This window comes from Harmonia axyridis, chromosome 6, assembly GCF_914767665.1.
Source record: "Harmonia axyridis chromosome 6, icHarAxyr1.1, whole genome shotgun sequence".
Lineage (NCBI taxonomy): Eukaryota > Metazoa > Arthropoda > Insecta > Coleoptera > Coccinellidae > Harmonia > Harmonia axyridis.
In genome coordinates this window covers 20,841,558-20,849,858 of record NC_059506.1, presented here as the reverse complement: position 1 = coordinate 20,849,858, position 8,301 = coordinate 20,841,558, and positions in this window count along the sequence as shown.

The window sequence follows — 8,301 nt, the reverse complement described above, 5'->3', positions numbered from 1 at the left end:
TACTCGACGATGGCTATTACGCCTCCTAGCGGTAGAGGTATGAACTTCAAAACAATTTCCAGTGTTCCAGTTTTCTTGTACCCTTTAGTGGTAAAAATTTTTATCGCAAGTCTCTACGTTGAGTGGATCCTGAGATATAGCCGCTTACCTCGCTTATTTGCCCATCCTGTACAAAGGGCTGATATATTTTCAAAATATTCGTGTGAAGAACCTATCAAAAATCATTACAAAAAACCTAAATCTATAATTTCATGAAGAACATGATCGACCGTCGTATAGTGCAGTCTTCCACTTTTTTCCTTAGAAAAATAGAGAAGATGAAGTGAATGTACAACTACGTACACGGTACAAAGTCATCGAAAGACCACCAGAGCGGAAATGTTTAACTGATACGCGAGAAGCCACGTAGGGGTAATCCCTGGATGCAGAGGGCTTGATGATAATAATATATTACTACCATTCGATTCAGACGTTTCAATGAATTTCTCAAAAAGAAAGGAACATTTATTCCAGAAAATTCATTTGAATATTTTACTTGTTCAGTTCGCTGAGCTTACGGAGGACAGAACTAAGCAAAAGAATCTTTCACTTGGGCTAACAACTGCTCCATCTCATTCACAAGAAAGGTCCATAATCACTTTTTAGTGATTAAACTTGTATAGTATATCCAAAGTCACTTGAACTAATCCATGAAAACAACGCTTGGCCAGATGTTCCTTGAAGTGAATACCGCGATCCGCTAAATACCGGGCTCTTTTTTAACTATGGTTAGGCAATAATTCATTGGTCCCAAATGAATTTCTGGCAACTTGGACAACCCTTGTATCATCGAAATATTCTGGGTTCCTCCAAGTGACTTTGTATATACTATACATCAAGTAGGTATTATGTTGATATAATAATAATAACTTTATTTCGCTGAATATACAGTAATGTCAAGTAATACTAACAAGTGAACAATAAATTCAAAACACAAATACATATTGAACAAACATATTATTGTATTATCATTGCCGACTGCACTACGCTTCTCAATCCTTGGGCAGAACATCATATACCTAGTTGAATACCCGATATTAATAGTGATATCTCATTAAATGTATGGTGGTAGAATTTTCGACAACTGATACGAGTATTATATGAATGGTGGACAAAAAGTTTGTGAAAACTGAATTTTCTATCATGAAAAGAGATGGAAGTGTAAGGAGACCATTGCAAAAGAAGTATTCTCTGCACGAGGATCGGTCACATGAATAATTCCCTTCTGCATAACAATGTATTTCCTTAACGATTAATTTTCGCTTTTTTTCTCTTCCCAAAAATATATAATAGATTGAATTTCTTAGTATAATTTATCCGTCTATTAAAATTTGTTAAAACCGAAAAATAGCTGCAAATTGTTTTTCGCGCGAAAACAAAATAAGAACTTCAATTCATGATTCAGTGAAAACATTGGACTCACCCAAATTTTTCTCACCATTTCTGAACTACAATATATTCCACCATTGACTGTCACTCAGAGAAATTCCCAGATTTTCTGGCGATATTTATGGAATGAACAGAATTACCTGATTACCTAAATGACGAAGATTGATAGGATTTTCGCCACTATCATGTCCATGTTTTATCCTTCATCATCAACACACCAGAAATGGGTGTGCGTTCTGAATACGCATTTCGGAGGAAAAAAGGAAAAGCATTTTCCATTACGTATATGAACAGAATTCCCTCAGGTGTGACAACTCGCCTCTTGTTTTTCTCGAATAATGCAGAATCATATAACATCAAAGAGAGAAATGTGCGTCTTTCGAACGAATGAAATATAATTAGAATTCTATTTCTCTCTGAGTTCAATTGATGAAAGAAATTATATTTAAGGAGTAGGTACTTGTATAATACAATTAGAATCAGGAAAGCACTGACATACGCTAAGAAACTTTTGAGTGCCGATTTCGTATTGATAACACAATAAGAACCATAGATAATTTAAGCAGATCGCTGAAAAAATCATAATAATTCAGCGGTTATAAATCCAACCAAATGTCAGTGTTTTCATGCAAAACTTGGAATGTTTCGTGAAATCAGGAAATGGTAAATTGAAGAATATCCATCAATATTTCGACCATGTGTTATATGACATTTTTTATTGCAAATAACTTGTATGATCTCTCCTTGAAGTTTGGTCCTCTTAGAAGTAGATTCCCTGTATAGAGCCCTTTTACATTTACAACTTTGCTTTCGCCGTTTTTTTTAAATCCGAGGCTTTAAAAAATAACTGGTCATCTTTTGAAGCGATCCACGATTCGATCCAATTTTTTACTTTTTCATAAGATCGGAAGTGCTGGTCGGCCAGGCCATGTTCCATTGATCGAAACAAGTGATAGCCCAAGGGAGCAACGTCTGGAGAATACGATGCGTGAGGCAGTACATTCCATTTCAACGTTCACAAGTATGTCTTGACCACTTTCGCAACGAGCATTGTCATGCTCAAAAATCACTTCATCATGTCTCTCGTTGTTTTGAGGCCATTTGTCTTTCTATGTTCAGCTCGAACGCATCAATTGCATTCGATAACGATCACTACCAAATACTTGGAACCGCGAATATTCGGTTTGGGCGTCGACGTGGAAGCTTGGCCGAGATATCCCCTGTGCTTGGAATTATGGTAATGAACCCATTTTTTGTTCTACAAACGGCGATGCAGAAATACCTTCCGTCTTTGCCTTGCAAGCAGCTGTTCTCAAGCAAACAAACGCCGTTAAACATATCTCGGCACAACCCGTACGGCACCCAATTTCTTGAATTTATGAATGATACCCATTACTTTCAGGCGTTTGGAAATGGCTTGTTGCATCACTCCCAATGATTCTGCCAATTCTTGTTGCGTTTGACACGAGTCTTGGTCAAGTAATGCCTCAATCTCTGCATCTTCGAAAACCTTCTCTTTTCCACCGCCATGCTGGTCTTGGACATCGAAATCATCGTTCTTGAAGCGTTGAAACCACTCTCGGCACGTTCTTTCACCAAAAAAGCAGAAATTTGTAAAATATGCAATTGCTAGGTCAAAATAAAAACCACATTATTTCTTCTTGAATGATGAGTTTAACTACAGACATAGAAATTATTACTTTCAAAAAGTGGGGCATCTATCTGGGTTTTACCATATACAGGGTCTTTCACGAGGAACCTCACCCATATTTATACGGGAAACTACTGAACGCATTTTCATGAAATTCAGCACTTATAAGTATTTCAGGATGCTGATGAAATCTAAAATATTTTCAAGGCATGAGCACCTCCGGTTTTTCCGGAAATGACGTCAACTTCCGTTTTTCAAATTAGAACACCATTTTTTTATTGCAGAAATAGATTCCTTAGAAAATTTCAAGTTATTTTGATATAACATTTTTCAGTTTTGGTTGGAAAATTTCTCTGTGAGCGGGAAAATTCGAAAAAAAAATCGAAAATAGAGCTCCGCTGAAACAAGAATAACTTCGAGGTTTTTAGAGAGAAAATTTTCATTTTTGGGATTTTTCAAGATGTAAGATTGATGTATCCACTTTAAAAATCGAAATCGCGATTCATGATACAGGGGGTGAAAAAATCGCTTTCAAAGTTAGGGATGACAAAATCGTGAAAAATCAATTTTTTCAAATTGGAACCCCATTTTTTTATGGCAGATATTGAATCTACGTTAAAAAATAATGTGAGTGTATGCATCACACCCTTGCCCTAAAGTGGATATTTTCTGAGTTATTCACAAAAAACTGTTTTTCGTCTTGAATTTTCAGCTATTTCTTTTCCCTTCACGCCAAAAAGATGAAATTTTCAGGAACTGTTACTTAAACCATGTTTTAGATTTTACTACCCTAATATGCAAGAGAAAAAATTTACAGGTTGTTCCTAAATAGATGGCGAATTTTGATTCGAATTTGTATCGGAAACCTCTTTATTTCAACTAATCGGCCATCGGTTTTCTCTCCAGTGATAAATAAATAATTCCTTATGAACCATATGCAAAAACTTACCATGTTTTACATTATTCTTTTTTAATAATAGATATCATTAATAACATCTGCCAAATTCCTCTTTATTCAGTAGCATTTTGTGTTTACTATTAATTTGGTGATAATTCGTATTAAGTTATAAAATCAATCACTATGCCTAATTTTAACAATGAAGATTATTTAAATCTCATTCTACTTCATGGAGAATGTAATAAAGTTGTAGATAGAACGATTCGACTGTTCATTGAGAGGTTTCCTGACCGACCCAGACCAACGAGAGATACCATTAACAGAACCATGACAAACTTGAGAAATTCTCTAGTTATAACTGCGAGGATATTCTTCAGAGATTCGTTCTTTTTACCGAAACAACGACGAGAACTTCTCGAAACATCTGATCTTATATCCAACTTTGGTGGTATCCTCGGACTGTTTACAGGATTCTCACTGTTTTCGCTAGCAGAAATAATATATTTCGTGGCGAAACCATTGATCCAGAGCTTCCAAAAACACCCAGAAGCCAACCACCAGCCTCAAGTGGTAGAAACATGAATTCATAGTACAAAGTCTATCGTCTCATCGATGGATGATATTGATCGTGCTATTATAAGAATGAAAATATCTGTAACTCAAATAAATAATGACTTCAGAAATGCCTCATAACTTATTTCAAATCTGGAATAAAATTTACTAACTAGTAACTTAAAAAAACAGTGTTCTTTGGCAATGATGTAATGAGTACTACACCCATCATTTGCTTAATCGTTCTTCGATCCTTAATTCGGCTTTTACAGTAACAGTAACATATCTCTTGCAACAACTATTATTTTCAAATTTCAAGAGGAGTTCGACAATTAGTCATTGATACACAGAGCCGTATCTAGGTACTATTGCGCCTATGGCAATAGTATTGGCAATATATTAGACAGCGCCCCCCATTTTCGAAGATTTTTTTTTTCATCGATTATATTTTCGTATAGTATTTTTTTGTTCATAACCTAAGTCATATATTTTGTGATTATTTTATGCTTAGTACGCAAATTCTGCTTTCAAGATGAGTACTCTTACTGCCCTACGAGCACATCTATATCTGAGGTTTATTATTTTCCTGAAAATTCCATCTTTTTGGCGTGAAGGGAAAAGAAATAGCTGAAAATTCAAGACGAAAAACAGTTTTTTGTGAATGACTCAGAAAATATCCACTTTAGGGCAAGGGTGTGATGCATACACTCACATTATTTTTTAACGTAGATTCAATATCTGCCATAAAAAAATGGGGTTCTAATTTGAAAAAATTGATTTTTCACGATTTTGTCATCCCTAACTTTGAAAGCGATTTTTTCACCCCCTGTATCATGAATCGCGATTTTGATTTTTAAAGTGGATACATCAATCTTACATCTTGAAAAATCCCAAAAATGAAAATTTTCTATCCAAAAACCTCGAAGTTATTCTTGTTTCAGCGGAGCTCTATTTTCGATTTTTTTTTCGAATTTTCCCGCTCAGAGAGAATTTTCCAACCAAAACTGAAAAATGTTATATCAAAATAACTTGAAATTTTCTAAGGAATCTATTTCTGCAATAAAAAAATGGTGTTCTAATTTGAAAAACGGAAGTTGATGTCATTTCCGGAAAAACCGGAGGTGCTCATGCCTTGAAAATATTTTAGATTTCATCAGCATCGTGAAATACTTATAAGTGCTGAATTTCATGAAAATACGTTCAGTAGTTTCCCGTATAAATATGGGTGAGGTTCCTCGTGAAAGACCCTGTATATCGACTATCGCGTCTAATACCATGAGTGAAGAACATCCAAGATTGGACCCGTATCAGCAGCGTTGAGGAATTCTTCAGATTGGCAGAAGACCGGCAAGCATTTTCTGAAGTGGCATTTTCTGAAGTGATCGCCAACGTCGATATGACACTATAAGAAGAAGAAACTTTCAATTTTATGTTCATAAATAGTTAATCTTTTAGCCTTCAGTATCAAGTGTCATATGAATTTGAATATTGTACTTTGTTAATTTCAATATATGTACCTCCTTGATTCTAAAATTAAGAATCAAATAAGGCATCAGAATTTTTGAAAAAAAAATGTAATATCATGAAACTGCAAATTTGTACAACTTCCTGTTTGATTTGGGTCGAACCAAGAATAAACCTTCGGAAACCGCAATATTCATAAAAAAATCAATAAGATCTAATATTTTCCTGTTTTTGAAATAACTATCAACTTTTTATTTGCTTTTCAGGTTTCCTTGGTTGAAGCATAAAATTATCATATGTGGTTAAAAATTCATCTTTTCTTTGACCACATAAATTTCAAAAATATTCATACTTGATTGTGAAGACGTTTTTATCGAGGAAATAAAAGGAATTGATAGAGCTGATAAAATTCCTAATCAGTCTTCCTATCAACTTCTATGAATATATGATTTTAGCGATTGATTTTTCATTTCTTCTGGTAGTCTTCGGTTTTAGTTTTGCATTAATGAACATATCTACCACATTTTGAATAGAAAAAATAAATCTGTCCTTAAGTAAAGCTTACTTTTTCGGCGTATCACAGAAAATCTTGCAAATTTAAAAAAAATTAAAATGTAGATATGAATATATAATGTTGGAATCTAACTTCATCGAGACATGTCTGAATAAGATGGCCACCAACATATATTGTGTTCAGCAACAAGCTAAATTCTCTCATATTTAATGATGAGGTTGTTGTTATGCCTGATAGGTGGAGCTATGGTATTCGCGTCACACTCTAGTGCGAGTTTATGTGAGCCACTGCATTGCGGCAGGGTCACCCCTTCACGATGGAGTGGGAAGGTGTATCTGGCGAAGATCAGTGATCACGGGATGAAATACCGCAATCCCCAGAAATAGGGTGCTCCTCCAAAGTTGGCTCGACAAAAACTGGCTAAAAGATAAATATTGATATTAATATCTGTTGTCGTTGGTTGCATTCAACGATTCTTTGATCAAGAAGTATGTAGCGAAGCTGTTACAGAAGCTTTATAAGCTATCGATCGTCGTTAAGAATCGGCCTTACACCAAAGTATTCAAGAAAACAACTATCACACAAGGAATCTCAACTTAACTTGAAAAAGTACTCTGGCAATGAGTATGGCACAATAGATACTTCCTAGTAGTTCAAGCTATGAAATTGTTATAGAAAAGTTCTGGAATTTCCAACTATATAAAAAAAGCGTTTCTCTATTTCAGTATCGTAATGAGTTTATTACATTACTAAAAGCAGTGCTGTAATGAACTCAGTACAGAATTGTTTTCAGTTATATTTTTCGTTTTGTGGTGGTCTACACTGACTTCCGATCCTATCGAATTTTAACACTCGTCAATTATTGTCAATATAATATAATTTGAATATAGTGAAATGATTTGCAATTTCTCTTAATTCTGGTGGTATTAAATCGATTTCGTGAGTTATAATTCACGAATTCAATGCGTAATCATAAATCTTCTCAAAATTTGAAACGTATGATTCAAAATCAAATTCCGTAATCTGTCAATTTTCGTAACAGTCACACCAAATGCCAAGATCAAATACAAACGTCACTAGGATAAATAATCTGAATTTTTCGTTGAATTTCGACAATATTTCACAAAACTTGACTGAAATTGAAAAAATATCGTCTAATACTCGTTGCAGAAGTCAATTCCAACACTCATGCTTTCGAAAACACTCTCCTTCGTTGCTCGTTTTCGGATTTCGCATTCGTGTTGGAATAGGAGCTCATTTTGCAACTTCTTTTTTATTTCCAAGGAACTATCAAATATAATATAATAACAATAATAATAATGTAATGATATCAAATAGGGGAATTAAATAGGCATTGTAGAAGTTACAAAGATTGAATACAATACAGAACGAATGACAGATAAAAAATCAGAGTTTTTTATTGTTGAAATATATTTTATATTCTTTGAGTAGATATAATGCCATCTATTAATGTTCATGTTAAACTCCCATGTTGGTAAACTCTACTGAGGACAGTTTTTCTTCATCTTCCTGTTGATCTGTCTTTGTACACAGAATGTATTTATCTATGATTTGTAATCAATGACCATTTGTCGAACTTCTATTGAAATTCTCTCTTATCTCTTGTAATTCGTAGGTGTGTTCATTTGAATGAAAAACTTATAAAACGCTGAGATAAATAAAGGATCGAGATATTTCATTCTATTCGAAGACGATTAAAATAGGTACACCCACGTCTTTTTCTTAAAGACAAAGCATTTGAGTATTTCAAATAATATTATCAAATTGCCGAAA